General features: G+C 41.9%; 1 protein-coding gene across 2 annotated transcripts in view; it reads left to right on the top strand.

The window, feature by feature from the left end:
* Positions 1-219: 219 nt before the first annotated feature.
* ZNF423 (zinc finger protein 423) overlaps positions 220-19,695 on the top strand; it is a 187,452-nt gene continuing 167,976 nt past the window's right edge. For both annotated transcript variants that reach the window (XM_008920526.2, XM_018084889.1), the window contains exon 1: positions 220-275. The gene's annotated coding sequence lies outside the window, so the exon portion shown is untranslated. The remainder of the gene's footprint in view (positions 276-19,695) is intronic.

The following is a 19,695-nucleotide window of genomic DNA, read 5'->3' as shown; positions in this document are numbered from 1 at the left end:
GCAAACACCAATCCCATATTTAGGTTAAAAAGTAGGGAAAATCTCTTTACTAAATTTCTACCTTATGAATTATTTTATAGAAAACAGTGAGTTCTTTTTTAGCAGTGCAGAAGCCTGTTTTAATACTTAATGTCATAGTGGACCTAGTTTTCTAATGACTTTGCTTTCTAGTTGGTTTGTTTTAGCAATCACAACTTATTTTTGTTCTTTTTCAGTTGAAGAGGGTGAATCTTCAGATTTTGCTTTGACCTGGGACTCGTCAGTGACTCAATCAGGTAAATATTTTAGGTTCTTCTGATTGCAAAAACTGCCAGAAAGCTGCCAGGCTTTTTACAGGAACTGTATTTTGTATGTCACATTCCTGTCTCAAATCCAAGACTACCCACTGCAACACAATTTTTATATCAGTTCCATATGGTCAATAAAATCTATTACACACAGAGACTAATATACTCTTATCCTCCGGAGAGCCATTCTTTCTTCTTGTGGGCACACTGAAATGGGTTGTGATTTCTCCAGTATAACCACTTTGAAGTTTTCTGCAATGGGCACTGTTACACATTCATTCCAATCTAATTACATAAAAGCTGCTTTAATAGGAATTTTAAACCTCGGTCTCAACTGGAATGTGCGTATTTCTCCTCTCCAAGGAAATTGGAAAGTACTGTCAGAGCTGGAGAATAAAAGTGGTACATTGCCATGGTAGAAAGGCAAAATTTGAACGAACTTTTGGTCTGCTTGACAGTAATATCACTTAAACGTGTGTCTGGGGCTCGTTCATCTGTGGTACGTCGATAATTTGAATAAAAAGAGCCTCAAGAAACTGAACAGGATAAATCAAGTTTGTCTGTGTAATATGTATCGATAACGTAAATGTGAGGTTACATGTCAGAGTAGTTTGTGTTCAAAGGAACTAGCTACATCTCAGTCACTGTTCGTGCCCTGTGTAAAGATATTTTACTGTCTTTAACATTTATGAGATCCCAGAATGTTTTTGACTCTGAAGCCACTAAGTCTATTTCTGTGCTCTCTCCACATCGGACTGTGCAATGGTATTCTCCTAAAAGCTCAGCAGCAACGTGAAAAACAGCTCAGAAACTGAGCAGTAGTATGAAAATTAACAATGGTGCTGCATTCCTGGTTAGGTGGGTTTTTATAAAAGAGTCACGGGGAGACTGGCTCACAGGAGAGGCTTTCTTACTGAAGTGAGCATCTAGCTGGTCTCGAAGGCACAAACTGCCTTTGTGTGGCATTTTGTGGCATTTCCCTTCACACCGACCGTGCTCTCAGCTGCACTGGGTGCATCTTCTCTGGGTGCTACGGCTGTTCAGAAGGGTTTGTGTTTTCACTAGTCTCTGATAGCAAATATTGCTGCTGCTGCTGCAAACCCCCAGCTGTGATGTCGAAGGCCCCTTTGTGCCTGGAGCTAACGGTGCATGAAAAGAGCACTCGCCAGCTCTCTCGCTTGACCTTCGTCTCAAGCAGCAGCAGAGCGGAGTTACCGGTGTTATCTATCACAAGTCTTGGACTGTATTAAAGTCACAATAGGCTGAGGTTCAAAACAGTAACGAAAAAATCATTTCTCTGCAGAGCGGGAGTTAATTTCGGATTTCTGTTGGTATTGGTGACTATGCCTTAAGTAGAAGACTGCAAAAGGCTTTTTACAAATCAGTTTGATTCTCCATTTTTCTTCATTTGCTCCCACAATTACAGTTCTCATTCAAGATGTTGGATGTGGGATAAAATGTATTGTATGCATGATTTATGGCAGCTTAAGGAAAATGTGTGCTAATTGGGGGATTTTCCTCTTAATGCATTTAGTAGCTACAGATGTCAATCTTTTATATTTATAAAGATGCAGTACAGTATCCTATCAAGACAGGACACAGTGAATGGGACAGAGGTTGCAGGCTGGAATATGATTGAGGAACTGTATAGAAAAAGCTCAAAAAACCAGAGTCTGTGGTGGTGTGGCTGCGTGGAGTCGCTGGCTCTTGTGTGGTGCCTCCATAGCTATATTCAGTAACTGAAACCAGTCCCTCAGTCCCAGTGTGCGAGACTTTCATTATGTTCTTTTATGATCTTCCTGTTTGCATTAGCTCCAGTAGTGTGATGTTGAAGTTCAATAAAGGGTGAAAAAACACACTTCAATTTCTTGTTTCGTGTCCCTTCCTTCCCTGGCCCAAAATGACAAAATTGCCTCCCCTTCCTTGACCCCCCCAACAGAAAAAAAAAAAAAACCCAACCAAAAAGCCAAACCTGGGACTTGTTAACTCTGAAACATTTGCCAGATGTTTCAAATTAACATATTTCTCTCCCTTCTTCTCCTGTATGTGTTTGTACATCTGTGTGTGTGCAAACACATACAAAACGACTTCTGAAAAATGCTGTTGGCAGTCTGCACAGCTGCTGTGGGCTGGGGCAGTGGCAGTCCCAGGATTGGGTGGTATATAAGGACTGCAAGAGCAGGTATACTGTAAACTTTAAACTTTTAAAAAGTATGTATTTATATATTTATACTAGCAAAATATTTATGTAGGTGCATCTGTGGGGAAAACGAAGAGCTTTTGCAGCTGTATTTATTTGGTTCATCTAACCAGTGGAAGCTATACTGGAATTTTCTTTGTGAGTACGAGTTGGATCTGCAGCCATGGGTCTTGTCCAGGTAGCTGTGACAACCATCTGTCCTCAGTGTTTGTAGGTGCAGAGCACAATGTGCCAAACACAGGGGCCCAAACTCTGGGTCTCGTGGTGGGGCTTCTCTGCTCCTGGCGTGTACTGAAGGTGTGTGGTCTGTGCATCCATGACTGGACTGTGGCACTCAGCTGCTCATGGGAGCTGCTCAGTGCAGCTCACGGAAATTTGGCAGTGGACACAATGGCACCAGAAATCCTGTGCTCAGATGGGTCTGTTCAGTGATGGCTTAGTGCAGGACACCATCCTTCTTCCTGTGGCAGAGTGTGTGCACGAATTGCTGTTTGCTCTGGCGTAGCTGCTTGTTCCTGGTAAAAACTCCAAAGGCAAAACGCTGTGCAAGAATCCAACCCTTGGCATAGCTGCACTGAGGAATTTATTCCAGTACTTTAAATACAACTAGAAATAGTTGTATTACTTTTTTTTTGTAATGACCACAACTTATGTGTGTACATAATAATCTAGAGAATCAAGAAAACATAGAAGAGGCAGAGGCTACCCTTGCACCAGGGTGAATAATCTGGGTATCCACCAGTGCTGTTTAACAATGGGCATATAGCGAATTTCCTTCCTCTTCAGGTCTTGTAAACATTTTTTTCCTTAATGTAAAAGGAAGGAAAAAAGCTTTCCTTTCCTCTCATAATCAGAGGATTTAGCTTGCTGTCAAATAGCACGTCCAGTAGTGTTTTTCTGTGTAAGAGGCAGAGATGTTTTCTGTTCCAGAGAAGTACAGCTGAGTTCTCCTTCCCCCTGCTTTTCCCCCTTAACAGCACGTGCAGCCCTTGCAGCCTGTCTGTCCTACTCTGAAGGTGTCAGAGGGGGTGGACTGGGCAGGGCTGTTGGGGGGCCAGGCAAGCGCCCACCTCTGCTTTTCAAAAGGGTTTTGGCTGCTTTGAGGCCACGAGGAAAATAAGATTCAATACTTGCAAAGCAAGGGTCTGGTCAGACAATGCTGCATTGCTGTTACAATACATCACGAGGGTATTATCTTGAGGAGTAACAAGGGACATTTTAAAGAAGTAAAAAGTCTTACCAAATATATAGAGAATTTAAGGCATTTTAAAGACCTATGAAAGCATTTTATATGGGGGTTGCTGGGGAGTTTCTCATTAGCCTGACTGTGAGGCCCCAGGGAATCTTGGCTGAATTGTCTGGGGCAAACAGAGCAGATTCTGTCTTCTCCTTAGGAGCCTGCAGACCTAAAAGCCTAATTTTTTTGTGTCTGCTTTTGAGGTAACTGAAGGTATCTTGTTTTTCTGTGCAGCTACATTTTACAGTACTGATCAGGAAAGAATTTGGGAAACAGGGAACTGTGAATCGTGGCCTGAGTGCTGAGGACAAATGGCACTGACTGAGTCTCTGTGCACATGTGTTTGCAGAGCATGGGGGGTTCTTTGCAGTGTTTGCGACGGGAAGGGCCCCTCCAACACAGTGCCCAACCATCCCTTAGCACACAACATTAGTGTAATTCAATTATAACATTCCAGAAATCATAAAAATAAATTACAGGTTGGTATTCTCTGCTTCCCCCATTAGCTCCAAATTTCCTGTCCCTGCCACCGAGCTCGCTGCAGCAGCTGGGCACACGTGTGAGGGACAGGTTAACACAGCACAGCATGGGAAAAAAAACCCCCACAGCATTTTAAGACACAGATACTTGATGTTTTTCCATTAAGATTTCTTCCCCATGCTTGTTTTATACAGTACACTACTGTAGGATTTTTAATTGCTTTCTGCAATTTGTTTTAAAGTTTCCCTCCTTCCTGGAGGAAAAAAAAGAAAAGAAAAGGGGAAGCAGCAGCTTTTCAGAAATGAACCACGAAATAAAGGAAAACCACTCTGTAGTCACTTCTTTCCCCCTCTTTTCCATTTTGCATGGCATCTCCCACCTACGTAAATCAAAATTTTCACTTGGTATCTCCAGAGGAGGAACATCTTGACACAGTTTGGAGACTTATTTTTTCCTCAGGGCTACCAGAGCCCATGCCGGGGTGTTTTTAATGCCATCTCTGCTGCTCAGGGCTCTCCCTGCCTGTTCCCTCCTGGCTGTTCCCTGTGTTGTCCTCCACCATTGGTCTTCTGATCCTGACGCTGCATTGTCTGCTCCATGAGCGTTGAGGGTTTTTTTTTCTCCCCTAACTTTTCTGTAGGGTTGGGTTTAATTTTGGCTTCCAAAGGAGCAGAATGGATGAGAAAGCTGGGATCTCATGAAGCAAGCAGAGACTTGCTGCTGTGCGAGTATTCACGTGTTAACTTTTCCCCATTTTCTGTTTATTGCAATAAGCTACAGAAGATGTGTTCTCCTTCCTCACCTTTCCCCTTTGGGAGGCCTGTTTTGGCTTTGGGGGCTGTTGTCCCCTCAGCTGTTCTCCAGCACCCTGGGCTTGCATGATCCACTGCCTGGAGGCTACCAAGACCACCATCCTCACCATCCCTTGTGGTCTCCCAGTACCCAGGGCTGTCCCTGCCCTCTGCTCATGTCCCCCTGGCAGCTCCCACAGAGCCCCAGCTGGTCCTGCTCCAACCACATGACCCACTGGGCACAGGGAGCAAAGCAGGGAGTTCTGGATGAGAGAGACTCCAAAGCTCTTTTTCTCTATTTCTACATGTATTGTATAATGTGTCATTTGACTTCTAAATGCAGAATGCTGAATAAACCCTTCCAAACACTCACAACATGAAATTCTAGGATCTCTGCTGCACAGAACTGAAAAGGTTGGTCACAATTCAGTGGGCATTAGAAACATGTTATTTTGCAAGTAGTCTGAAATTACCTGTGCTGAGTGCCTTCACAAGCTCAGACATCTTCTAAAAGCTGATTTCATTAGTCAATCAATATGAGAAGATTCTGATTAGAGTGCATAAGGATTTCCAAAGAAACAAACCTTTGAACTTAGCAAAGAACTTGAGAAACTTTGGTAACTTTCTTAGTTGGGTATTTTTTCAATCTGCTATGAGATGTTTGATCTCACCTGGTTGGCTTTCTTACACTGGTTTTAAAAATAGCATCCTTGTAACTGCATGGACCTGCAAGATGCAGCCCAGTCAGTATAGTCTGAGGCTAAATATCTGCTTTGGAAGCATCCAAAGCCCAGATTAATGCAAACTAGAAAAAAAAGCTAGGGAAGTTTGCAACTCTGGTTGCTGCATTCCTTATTTATTCTCATTTGAACTTTTATTTTCCTTGGTAATGTGTAGATTTTTACAATGTTACACTGTAATGTATCCTTTTAGAAGAGAAAGTAAAAAAATAATTCTCATTTCCTTGTCATAAAACTTAATTTTTAACATCAACCTTTTACTTATAAATACTAATTTTTATGTAGATATATATATATATATATTTAAGAAAGTACTTTTGACAGTGTTTTCTCAAACAGAAGGTGAAGTGATAGAAAGTGCAGGATAACGTGGTAGTGGATGAACATCCAAGACAAGTGTAAGATGTTTTTGAAGCTGGATCATACAGAAAGAAACAATACAAATAATTATAAACCCTTCCCAGATTACTCTGTTTGTAGGAGCTCAGGACACAGCTCTGCATCTGCAGCCACAGGGGCTGCCTGTGAGCAGGTCTCTGCTCCCAGCACTCGTGGGACATGGTGCTGCAGGAGGAGGCTGTTGGCTGGAGTGACAGGGTGTCCCCGGAGGTCCCCAAAGTCCAGATGACATCCCATAGCTGTAGCACCTTCAGGGACAGGAGGGGTACAAGCGGAGGTTCCCGGTGGTGTGTGGTGCAGCACAGCCAACACGCGCCTGTCACGGGGACAGCCGCCCCACAGACCTGCTGAGGCATCTCTGGGGGTGCAGCACCGTAGGTGTTCCCCTCTTGTTTGGGGAGGGAATCTCTGGCAAGAAGGAGCGATCCTCAGATGTGAACACAGCATGGGTGTCAGTATTTAAATTAGAAGCACACACCTGTGTATTACGGCGTTTCCTAGAAAATACTTACTATTAAAAATGTTAATTGGGAAAATTATAGCGATAGCACAGAGGAGGAGAATTAATTTCCACGGTGAAAGAGGCGAGGAAAGAAAAGCTCATTTCAAAGTGAGCTACTGAGTGCTCCCCCTACCCCATCACACTCCTGTTCCCCGGCTTCTTAAAGACAATGTATGCTGGAAAGCTGGTCTGTTGGAAGGAAACTGAGCAAGTGTGGTGTATTGCAGTGTGTCATTGATGTTCCCGAGCTTCTCAGTGCCTAAAGGAGTGCTCCTCAGTGCTACAAGCAACATCTGTAAAGGAGAGGATTCCTGCAGGCTGCAGGATCACAGCCCCTGCCTGGCTGTGCTGGCAAGGGGCTGTGGACTGGTGTGCACTGGGATGCCAGCAGGACTGGTAGTGGACAGCAATGTTTCAGTAAATCTGGGAGTATCTCTGGGGTCATCAGGATAACCTCATCTGAAGTCTTGTAAGCTTGATGTATCTGCTGCTGTGGGGCTGCTTTGGATCTGGGGATGTTCCCATAAGGTCTTGTGTCAGGGGCATTCACCACTGACATGGATGGTTGCATACTGATGTATCCTTCTGGGGTGGGCAGGGGACATCCTCCACAGGTTTGTGTCCCTGTCTTGCCAGTGTTTTTCTCCCTAGGACAAAAAAAAAAAAAGGTGTGTCTGTTGGCACTTTATGTGCTGTGAGACTGTAATGCTGTGTTTCATTTCCTTGCATTGACTGAAGGCACTTCCATGGGTGGACCCTCAGGTGCAGCCTTCCTGGCTCTCTATCCCTTGTTTGCACCCAGGTCTCTCCCAGGTATGAACATCCTGGTGAAGGATGCTGCCACTGAGCTGGAGGGAGCACCCTCCATCTTCTTCAGGCTCCTGCTCTCCCTTCCTGTGTTTCTTTCAGTGGTGCTACCTTGTTCTCCTGTGCTGCCCAAGTGAAGGGCTGTGATTAGATGAACATTTTCTGTGTTTTTAGATAAAAATTATATCTGTTGTTTACGATAGCCTTCAGGGATACAACTAGCAGTAATGGGCACAGGAGATGCTAGGCTGAACATCAGGAAACATTTCCTGGTAGTGGGATCTAATAGCCTGGTATTATCTCCTATCACTTCAGTCATTTACAAACTGGACTGGACAAAGTGCCTGAAAATACACTGTAGGAATGGTCTTACATTAGCAGAGGGACGGATAAGATCACCTGATAAATCCTTCTCATCTTTAATTTATCCAATTCTACTGCACTCTGGATTTGCTAATCTCCTGCAGATTCGAGGATAGAAGCACACAGAATGGTCAGGCAAATATGCTTCCTAGAGCTTATTTCAGCAAATATTTTTATGTAGGATGTCAAATCACTTTGCAAATGCTAATTCAGCCTCCCAACCTAGTAGGAAGTCTTCCTTGTGCCCCATATCCGTACTACTTTGTCTTTGCATCATGCAGTGTGCACTGTCTGCAGGTTGACCTTCCCAAAGGGTTCTGGCGTCAGAACTGATGGGCACTTGCCAGCCTATCTTGCTTTGAGCCATTTCTGCAGGTCAGTGGCTTTGCTTTTCCAAGTCTGCCTTGTCTGGCTGGTAGGAGTGAGGGAAGCTGAAACCATGCCACTACAGGGAGCCATTGCAGTGGGTTTTACCTTTGTAAAAGTAGACAGCTGAAGAGTTGAAGGAAAGTCTCCTGGTGAACAATTTCTTTGGTTTTCACAGAAACTTGTTCTCCTTTGACTGGTTTATACTTTGCAGTTGTAACTGGTAGCTCAAAGCTCCCAGCCTGAATAAATGTAGAACAGGTATAGCAGAATATATTACATTGGCCTGTTGCTTAAACAGGAAAAATCAATAAAATATAATGCCACAGTGGTGGATCCCCAGTAATCATTCTTCTTGAGAAAAAAACAAATTGTACCAGTCGTGAGAATGGGGTTTTATAAACAAGGTTGTAAAAGAAGAAAAACAAATGGAATAAACAAGCTCCACTGCTTTGCATTCTGGGTTGTGTAAGGACAGTGATATGAAACTCTGCAGTGAGAAACTGCATGAAATTTATGATGTTTTACCCAAATAATCTTTCCTTATTCAGTATGGGAAACTAGAATCATTTGGGTTGGAAGGGACCTCTAGTGGGTCTTGCTCAACATTGACCTGACTTGTAAAAGTTTTGTAACCATTACCACTGTATTTTTGGTTTAATTGTCTTGACCTGTTAAGCTTATCATGGACCAAGGGTACAAGTATTGTTACTCTAGTATAAGAATGTGTAGCAAACAGAAATTAAGCCCAAATACTAACAAAAAAAAAGGATTTTTAAAAAAGTTAATACAACCTAAGTTTCCCGAAGCAGAAGATACATTTGCCTTTTTGTCATTTAGTGTCTAAAGTCGCCTTTTTCCAGTCTTGCTACAAAGAGTTACAATGTCATCGTCAAAATAAACCAAGCTCATCTCATAATCTTGTATTTGTTGTGTATAAATTCAAATGAGAAAACTGCTAAGTGGGACCATTTATAATGAGATTTGAGATACCCTATAGCTCTCACTTGGAGACAAGTGACCTTTGTCTTCTTTGGGGCTGAGTACAGCGCGATGAAGATTTAATAGATGTGTGCGGAGACCCGGCAGTAGATTGGGGTGTGTGTGGAAGAGGCGCTCAGTGTGCCTTGCTCTACATATTTTTGAAATCCTCACACTTGGGACTGGAGTGCCTGCCTGTTGGTGTGTTTCTGGCCATGCCTCTTTCCTCCCTTGGATGGCTTTGGCGTTCGTTAGTAGAAATTATTAGACAGTCACAAAACACTAAAGAGAAAGGAAAAACCCCACGCACTTTGCTTGGAAACAGTCTGTGTTGCATAAAGCTCTGACAAGATCAAGCCTCTAATTAAATTATCTGGCACGTGGACAGTTCTGTTCTGAGATCTGCTGAGCTAATGTGTAGCCATTAGCTCATACAGCCACCAAATCAGAAGTACCAAAGAGACAATTTACATAGGGCCACAGCGTGTTTTAAAAAATTCTGGTGAGTTGTGAAGCCTGTAATGTTAATTGCCAGTTAGCACATTGTAATTGCTGTAATTATTTGCAAGTAAAATGATGTAAGGGACTTAACATTGTACTTTTCTTAACACTTCACATGTTGGTGATCCACTAAATCTCCCACTTAGAGTTTTGCTGGTTATTTTAAGAGCTTGACAGCCACTTGGTGAAGTCTGATATCATCCGCAAGCTTCCCATTCTGCCTGTTGGCTTTAATGCTGAGCGGTGGCTCTCTAAAGTCTTTATGAAAAAAAAATAAGAGGCAATAAAATAATAAATGCAAATGTCTGCTGCTGACCAGTGAGAGCACATCCAGCCCTGCAGCCGGCCGTGCTGGAGCCCAGCTGGGAGAGAGCCCTCAGCACAAATTGCCAAGCCTATTGCCTCCCACCGCCACGCCGCGGAAGTGGGCCAAAAGCTCCTCCGTATGGGATTAAAGGGATGTGTAATAGATTAAAGATCAAAAATGTTAATTAAGAAATGGTCTTTTCTAATAAGATGCCTTCAAGGGCATGGTACCAAAAATGAGGCAATATCTCATTTTGGCAACAGCACAGGGTTGTAATGAAGCTGGAGCGGGGGGGGCAAGGGGAGAAGGAAGGGATGCCTCCTGTTCAAGGCAACTCCTTCAGAAGGGGTGAATCAATTAGCAGCAAAAATGTAAACATGTAAGTCAGAATGACAGTACTCTGAACGCTGCTGAACAACGTGTGGATTTAGATGTACGTGTTTTAGCCTGGAGTTTCCTTGAGGATAAGTTGGCAGTTTGTGACTGACAGACAAGGAGTCCTTCAGTTTACTGGTGCTTCAGCAGCAGCCTGGTAATTTGGCTGAAAATAACCACTCTTGTTGGAAGCTTTGATGCATTTGAATTGAATCCATGCAATATATTTTCCTGATGTAATGTTCTAGATATGGAAAGTTCAGCACCTTTGTTGCTGGATTGAAACTTGTAGGTGTAATGTTTGGATATATAATGTTTGGTTATTTCTCTTCAGAAAAGGGGAGAACCACAGCTCTCAGCTCTTGCATTCCAGGCTCCTGCAGCAGTGGAAGTTTATGTTTTACAAATAAACTGATATGCAAGTGTTACTTATGTGTTTCAAACCCAAAAGGTGCTTTTGAGAGCTGTGAAATTTTATTGCATCATTATAAATAAAGAAAACATGCTTTTTTTAAAACTTTAGCATTCTAGTCAGTGAGTTCACTGTTATGTTTTCTTAGTAACTCATCAAAACTCCAAAAGGAAAACTCAGATGTTTAACAGTGCTTCTTCCTTGTGGTGGAATGATGGGATTTCACATCCCACTTCATCCCACAGTTTCCCCTCTAAATGCCCTAACACCATAAGCTGCAGCATTTCTGAAGCAAGTTATTTGCCAGCATAAAATGGAGGTACCCTGTCGGCAAATTTCTTCCCTATTGGTTGGGAGCTTTTGCTTGGATAAAGAAAACCCCTGGCATGGTGAGATCTCTGTGTATGTGTTTTAAGACTCTGACTGTTTGAATCAAAGCCAGAGAGAATTTTCAATTTGAGAGAAATACAGCGGGAGGGCGCTTGCTGGTTGCGTTCCTCTGTGTGTGTGGTGAGCTGGGGCTGGCTGAAGCACCCTGGCAGAAGAAGTCCTCTGACAGTACTCTGAAGTTTAGATTTGTTGCTCTATCTGCGTATATTTTATTTTCATCTGTTGTGTGAATCTTTAAAGAGTGAAAGACAACAGCTCTGGGCTACCTGCTCCCCTGCAGCCCCCAAACAAAGCTGGGGAGTGGAGCGTGGTGTCCAGGTCCTTTGGGAGAAGGGAGTGATGGTTTTCCCTGGGTCTCATGTAATTGAGAGGCTTTTTGGACTCCTTGAGCTGGGCGTGGTGTGGACTTGTGCCTATTGGTTTTATTTAGCTTGGATGAGGGCTCTAGGCGACTTAAGTGACACTAAATTCCTGTGCCCTGATTTTGTCAGACAAGTGAATGCAAGTGGAAATAGTGGTTGTTTCCATCCACAGAAGAAAATCAAAGTAACTGTTTCTTATCCAAATACTGAAATCAGATGTTTTCATGGTTCATAAATGTATCGTTTTGACGGATTGATTAGTTTAATCTTGACTTGGTTTCACTCATGGTTTTTGTTAAAAGAAATGTGTAACTTGGACTTGAATTAGCCTTCTCCCAAGAAGGGCTATGTCAAGCAATTCTTGCTAACACATCCAGGAAATATAACTAGCAACAGAGTGATCAGTGTCTTTTCTTTATTATGAAGTTTGCTTACTAGTCTCCAAGATGCTTTTCTGAATTGAAGTTTTCCTCTACAAAATTTTGCCAATATTAAAAAAAGATGTCAGTAGTCTGTCCTTCTTTCAGTGACAATAGGGAAGATTTCAATTTTACATGTTGGTTTAATCAAATAGTTGCAGAAAAATGATCAGTTTATCATCTTGTCATTACTTTGTACAGAATGTGCATCCCATATTGAAACTGAGAAAACTTGGGCTTAAACTTTGATAGCAGCTCATTTGGACTCTGTTTAGCACACAAGTCCAGATGACCAATGAATGAGAAATGTTCTGTGTAAGAGGCATTTGGCTTTTCTTCTTTGATTGTATTAAACAAAATACATATATTGCCAAATTTCCACAGTAACATCCAGGAAACATATACAAAATCAACAAGGAAAGCAAAACCGAGAGCAGAATTTGGTCAATAATTTTATGCAAAAAAAAAAGGTTGTGCAGTAAAAATGTACCTTTTCTGATCAAGGTGAATTTCAGGCAAAAATCTTGTACAAGTTTGTAACAGCCAGATTGGTAAAACATTTTTCTAGACAGGATGTTGCAGAAATCCACATTTTTTCTTCATTATTTTTCTTTATAAACTGTGTGTGCAGGCAGCTGCAGTGTTGAAGACATGAGGAATATTACTTCTGCAAGTGCTCCTTGCATCTCGGGTTTTGGGCTGTGATGAAAAAGCATAGGTGCTTCTGTATAATAGAACTAAATTATGTTCCATTTTTCACCTTTGTTTCCAAAAAGTGGTGCTCAGTCTTCAAGGTGTTGTGTGTGTGAAATTAAAATAAGAATTGATGTTGCTCTTTCTGCAAAATATTTTTAAAAACTGGTGACTTTTTAGGGCATTTTTTTATGTAATGAGGTTGTAAACCTGTTGTCTTTGAAATGTCTTTCTGAGTTGCAAATAAACCCATGGCTACACCACAGGCACTGGAAGCTTAGCAGAACCATCAGTGAATTATTAAATGAGAAAAGACATCATAAGAGTTAAGTGATTTTTAGCTTGATCCTGTAATGAAATATTTTAAAACTACATCTGGTTAATGAACGCTGCGGCCAGACGGTATAACTGGCCCAGGATGTAGGAAGTGCTTTTAAAATAGACTCCTAGCTGTGATAGCTGCAAATCCAGTGGAAGGGTCTGAAGCAAACCCCTAACCCCTTTTTCCATACCCACCATGGGGCTGGGAATGAGGTGGCCCTGCCCGCCTGAGCCGTGGTGTTTGGTGTTGAAAAAGCCGTGTAGTAGGAATGAAGTTGTCAATTGTGCATCTTCCTGCTAGTCAGCAGCTAAAACACAAAGTCCATAACTTAAGGGAAAAGGTTGGGACTGCCTCTCCCCACCCCCAAAGAAATGTGCCTTTTAAAAATGGATGATTTTGTTATAGTTACTACTTTTTACCTTGGCGAAGTACACAGGGAATGGGGCTGCTAAAGAGCACATCAAGTAAATTAGGGCTAATTAGAAGTTCTCCCAAATAGCTGGTGCTTCATCAGCAACAAAGCAGCATGTAAATAAATCTAATTTCTCTCCAAATAAACTCTTCACAAGCTTAATTACAACAGCAACAATATCTCCCCCCTACCCCCCCTTTTTCATTAGTGGGAGCAGCTCATTATGAGCTGTATCTGGTGAGGGCTGTCATGAGCAGTCCAGAGTTGGCCCTTTCACAGGTGTCCTTCGGGGCTGAGGAAGAAGTGGAGGAACTTTCAGCGTACTTGGAGGAGCCCAATTAAAGTAGTTCATGAGAAATCTGAGAAGCAGAAAGCACCAATGGAAAAAACCCCCATCTCTATATTCTGGAGAGACTTCAGCCAATTACATAAAGAAGTTCCACTATTTGGCTTATTGGCCATCTTAATTTCTTTGCCTTTATTACTTGTTTGCCAGCAAAAACCTGAACTTCAGGTTTTATCCGTGCTTTTAATTTCTTTTTTTTTTAATGCCATCCATCATCCTCAGGGTAGATGTGAGGGCTCTGCCAGTTCCTGGTGCTGTGTTACTGCACTGCTGTCTCCTGCTCCGGCACCAGGGACCTGCTGAATGAGAGGAGGGGCTGAGGGAGACCAGACTTTAAAGTCATTTTATCTTTAAGTCTTTTAAATGTCTTTTCGCACTTTCTTTACCACATAGGGCTAGAAGAAAAAATGCAGGAAGATGTTAGGAGAAAAAGTGTTATCACTGCTAAAAGGATCACCACACTGGAGGACTGGTGCAGCTCACTGTTTATTCCAGGGATAAATAGCTGAAAACCCTCTACCCAGAAATTATTTATCACAGGGGAAGTGCAATCCTGGGTTCCAGCTTCAGCTGGGTGAAGAAGTGCTCTGCTGAGGGCTCATTCAGAGGGATTAACTTACTTCATTTGGTGCTTCATTCACTGTCCTCTGTGATATTTTTTTTTTATAATTTTTTTTTATTTCTAATTCCATTGAAACCAATGCATTCCTTATTACACAGTGTCACGTTTCAGCCGATCCTAAATTAATAAATGAGCAGCAGCAGAATAGCATGTAGCACAATTCTAACAGCATGAGCTGCACAGAAGTATATTTCACTTAGCTCCAATTTAAATACTCTGCTTTGCTCGATTTAATTATGTGAAATTACTGAATTAATGGCTTTGTCAAATGAAACGTGTAGGACTTCAGAGTTTGGTATTAAGGAAAGAAATTGGAAAGGAAATCTGAGGTACATTAATTTTTGCATGCGGGCTTGTTCTAAAAGCAAACAGAAATGTAACTGAGCCCGCCGCCCAAAATCACGTCGTGTTTTAAACTCAGGAAAGAGAGAACAAGCAGAAAGTGGCAGGAAACTTTCTGAGTCACCCCTTGTGGGCTTGTGCTGCTCCCCTGGGTGAGTGTGCTGGACAGGAGCGGTGTGTGTTTGTGCAGCAGGAGCTGGCCACGGGCATGCGGGAGGGAAGACTTTCTGCAGAGTCTGATGCTTGTTTAATAGCTTGGCCACCTGTTAAATTCCCTTTCCTGTGCTGCATAATATGACTTTCTTATCTCTTTTCTGGTTGAGAATCTTGTTGCCTTTTTTTCACATTCATTAACTGTGTGGTCCCAATCCCTGCACCAGGACCCTGTGCCCAGCCTGGTGCTGGTTGTGCAGCTTGTGCATAATGAGACCTGAGGGCACTTTTAAGGAAAGCTTGTAAAGCCCTGCTCTTCTGAAGCCATTTGGACATGTAGGTGCCTAACTCTCATTAATTTCCAGTTTCATGGGTTTTTACTACAGTCCGTTGCCACTTATGGGTATTTGGCTCCTAAATCACTTGGCCTACCTGCAGATGTCCCTCCAGGCTCTAGCTGGAGGAGTGTAAAGGTGCTGTTTTCCCAATTTCTGCTCACATTGCTCTCAGTGCCCAGCTTGGAAGGCCACCATAGAGCAGAGTTTTGAGTCTCTGCCAGCAGTAACTGGTTGCAGAGACACCTGAGCATACATTTGGGAAAATCTGGCTTTTTCCTCAGGTGCATTTGGAGCACCTTTTTTCCAGAGCAAACCAAATTCATAGAGATAAAATCAGTGAGGTTTTTTCCCAAGATGATGTTTGGTATTTGATCAGGCCATAACAACCACAACTACGTTGTGGTTCAGGTCCAACCCTCTATACCCTGGGTATAAATAGCAGTTTTACCCGAGAAGCCTAACTCCACAAACCCGGCCCCACAGAAGCCTCTCAGGTCTTTAATCACAGTTTTGAAGACTTCCAGGCACAGTTATTGCAGAAGCGGGTCCCTTTCATGCTCCTTCAGCTGCACGTTTGTCATTCCCAATGGAAAACGATCCAGGCAGGTTCTGAGCAAACCAAGACCCATGAGAAGGTCAGTGAAATAATTATTGCTTTCTCTAATTTGCCTACATGTATTTGCCTTCCTGCCTGAGTATGTTTTTTACTCTTGTTCCATCTTTTACCTCTGTATCGGTTCCACCCCTTGGTTCCTGAAGGTTTGCAGAGTGCTCTGTCTCTTGCCTTCTCAGTTCTAATGTTCTGGAGTTTTTACAGATATAAAAAGATGAACGTAAATGCTACATGGAGGATCCTGTCAGTTTGTGTTGTGAAAAGCATTCCTCTTCAGCATAATTTTTAAACAAATCCATATTCCAAGCATGGGAAAAGTGCATTTTGAACAGAAATGTATTCAGGGACCTAAGAGAGTAATTTGGATGGAGCTCTTGCTCTGCTTACATCTTGCTCCTGTGTGCCTGCACTGCGGCTGCACACTGAGGATGTGAATCTTTTGGGACCAGAACTTCCCTGCAGAAAGGACAATTCAAAGTCCTGGACCTTTTGTAGGAATGATAAACGAATCTGCATTTTGAAATGGGCAAAGGGGTTTCAGACATTGAAATATATAGTTGCATTTATAACTTATGGTAAATTACATCATCTACAATTTTTTTTCTCTTTGAAAATCCACAGGTTTATTTTAATAAAGAGTTCCAGCAGCTGCTATTCTGAGCAGAATCAGTCAATACCTTATTTTTGCATTGGATATGCAGCTGCAATAACAGGCCACATGTGAATTTTATTAAGCCTTCTGAATTTTCTGTCTGTTCAGGGAACTATAGATTTAAGTTTTACAGATATCTGGCTTTCTCTTGAAGTAAAAGAAAAAAGCAAACAACCAAAGAACCCCCACAAAAAAAAATCATTCACACCATTTCCTTAAAAAAAAGGAAAGGCTTTATCATGCCTATGGATTAAAATGTGATTAAGATGTCCTGTGTTAGCTGTGAGTGGAATTCCATGTAACTGCTGGAAACGAGACACTTGTCTTCAACAGAGACTTGAAAAACAGTAAGTTGAGTTTTACTGAGATATGAATATACCTAAATAAAATTAAAGTGCCATTTTTGTTCTGAAAATTTATACTTATTTGAGTACAATGGTCAGTATTATTTAGCAGTTGCATGTGAAAGAGTGAAAAGCACATTTTTATGAAGAAATGCACTTCATTTTGAAGTTATTACTTGCTGCATCCTAATTTCCTTGTTTAAATTAATGAATTTTATATCTAAAATGCGGGCATCTAAAATGGGTTTTAGATCTGGTTTGATTTGAACCTCATTATCCAAACTGAAGGTGGCAGTTACTCCACTCCCATTCAGATGCACCTTAAGCATCTGGAAGTGGACAGCAGCATCTTTTTTCCACAGGCAGATAACCCACTGCACGATAATCACACGTTTTGAGTGAGTGGGTGAGAGTTTTCTGCTGATGATTGTGGAGCAGTTTGGGTGGTTGTGTGCAAAGACATTATTTGATTTGAATGCCACACAGATACATACAGGGCAGACCTACAGGGTTCTGAGCCTGTCCTTTCCAAGGTGCAGAAGAGGAGTGCTTGCTCTCCTCACAGCCCTGCTGGGGGATGGAGTGTCTGCTCCCCAGCCCCAGTGGGCAGAGGGAGGGCAACCTGAGGGGGGACTGAGATCAATAACTGGGCAGTGTCCTGCAGTAATGGAACACTTTGGCACACTCTGGACAGCTCTGATCTCTGCCTTTCGTTGCATTCTCTAAAATTCACTTACAGTGCTTTTTGTGTCAGGGAAGTGTTTACATCCCATATTTACACCCTTAAACTGACTGCCAAACACTGAAGAGCTGATAAACACTGTGTGCTGTTAACAGTATAAAGTACAATCCCACTGCTGCTTGCATGCAAATAAATAATAATAACTTAGCTATTTGTCCGCTTTTCGGTGTATAAGTGCATTTGTCACATAACATAGTAACATCTAAATCATTTTAGTAAGAGCACTAGAAAGGCTGAAACATTATAAAGAGGAAGTTTTACTGTTTGGTGGTGTTTTTGTGATTTCCTTATTTGATTTTTTTAAAAACCACTTTTAAAATCATGTGATGCATAATCACTATTACTGGGTTTCACTTTTTAAAAATTTTTCACTGAGTTATTTTGCCTTCCTTGGGACTGAGGGATTGGCCTACAGGCTAGAAGTTACTGTCAAATATTCGCTAAATCTTTTCTTGTAGTCATTACAGACACAGATTTCTTTTTAATGTGCTTGGTCAGTTTTGAGGCCACTTTTTTGTTACTACCCATAAATCAGTAGCAAGTATTTTTAGTGTCATCAGTGAAAGGTTAATGGAAGCCCATAATTTTCAGACATATCTCTTTCAATTAGCTGCCCAGATATTTCCTTAGAATGGGCGTGTAAATTGTTCCACACCGAAAACTGGAGACTGTGTCCAATTTGTGCATAAATTGAAATTGTCTTTCTAATAGACTCTTTGGAAGGTGTGGGGTTGCCTTCAAGGTAATGATTTGAAGATAAACTGACCCTTGATGAGGGAGCTGGAGTTTCAATTTAATGCGTTTCTGCAGTTTTCCTTTGCCTTCAGTGCCTTCAAATTCCACACAAATAATTCCTTCATAACAAGTGCCTTTTCAGAAGATGTATGCTGCTGACAGTTAATATAAAATTATTGCCCCTGAATGCATTTTTGTAATTACTTTCCAGAGAACTGTCTTTGTGTTAGAAGACATTTCACACTTTAGTAACATAAGTGTTTGGGGAGAACATGAGTAATAATTACAAGCAGTCTTTCAGTGAAAATAAACCTAAAAATTATAAAAAATAGCTAATGTTAAAGTTGGTTAGAGACAGTGAGGAATTTATTTAGCACATTACGCCTGTCTGTATATTTTCCAAGTTTAATAACCCTTCAGTAACTAAACTTAAAAAAAGCAATAAAGAACAGAGAAACTGCTTTCTAATTTTTAAGCAATAATGAAACTGAAAACTGATTAAAAGTGACATGCTACTAGAGACAGAATAAAGAAACTTAATCTGAATGCTCCTATAGGAGATTTCCGCTATAATGGAAAATGAAATGGCTCACAGTTTGATCAATAAAAAAATTAACAGCATTTAATAAAAGGCTTCTGCACTATGTCAACTAAAGGATACTGTGGAAGTCTTGATCCAAGAAAACCAGGGCTGTAGGGTGAGTTTGTGTATGTGAGTGTGATACAGTTGACTGAGCAAAGCTGATGGGTTTCAGGTCAGATGCTGGATAGTAAATAGTTACACAGGTTTAGAGAGCTTGGGGCCAGGACTGTCTGTATAAATAGACATCGTTCCTGTAGTTACTACACACACCCCAGCAGCGAGGCTGGATTTTCATGGAGGCAAAGAGGGTGAAGCCTTGTTTTCACTGGAGAAAACAGGGCAATTATACCATACATAATGTATCTATAAATATATGTATGGTTTATCTCTGTGCCATATAGAGACAACTATGTATAGATCTAGGTGGGCTCAAGTGAAAGCAAGGCACTGCAAGGCAAGAAGTTACATGTGTTACCCATTCTGTGTGTGATGTCTGTGACTGTGCTACAGCAAAGGACGGTGCAGGAGCTGCCAGTCCCTCTGCCCCGTGTTCCTGCCGGCTTCCATGCCTTTAAACTCCAGGTAGATTCTTGAGGTGTTCTTAAACTGCTGCTAATTTGAGAAAACTCTATCCTATCAGTGAAGGAAGATGAACATTTTCCCTGTGAAATGTTGGTGTAGTGAGCTAACAGGGATGCTGAGGGGAGGCAGCTGTGGGGCGTGCAGGGCTGTCACGAACAATTCTGTGGCGGTGCCGGCAGGAGCAGGCAGTGCAGGCACCAGTTATCACTGAGTGTGCTTGGAACCCCTTTCTCGTAGAGTGCATGTGCCAGCAGATGTAGGAGGAGGTGCAGTACCCTACCAAAATAGTTCTTCTTT

The sequence above is a fragment of the Manacus vitellinus genome, unplaced genomic scaffold (genome assembly GCF_001715985.3).
Source record: "Manacus vitellinus isolate BGI_N305 unplaced genomic scaffold, ASM171598v3 scaffold_10_pilon, whole genome shotgun sequence".
In the NCBI taxonomy this organism is placed as follows: Eukaryota; Metazoa; Chordata; class Aves; order Passeriformes; family Pipridae; genus Manacus; species Manacus vitellinus.
Note: the sequence above shows the minus strand (reverse complement) of the source record. Positions and strands in the feature narration are given on the sequence as shown.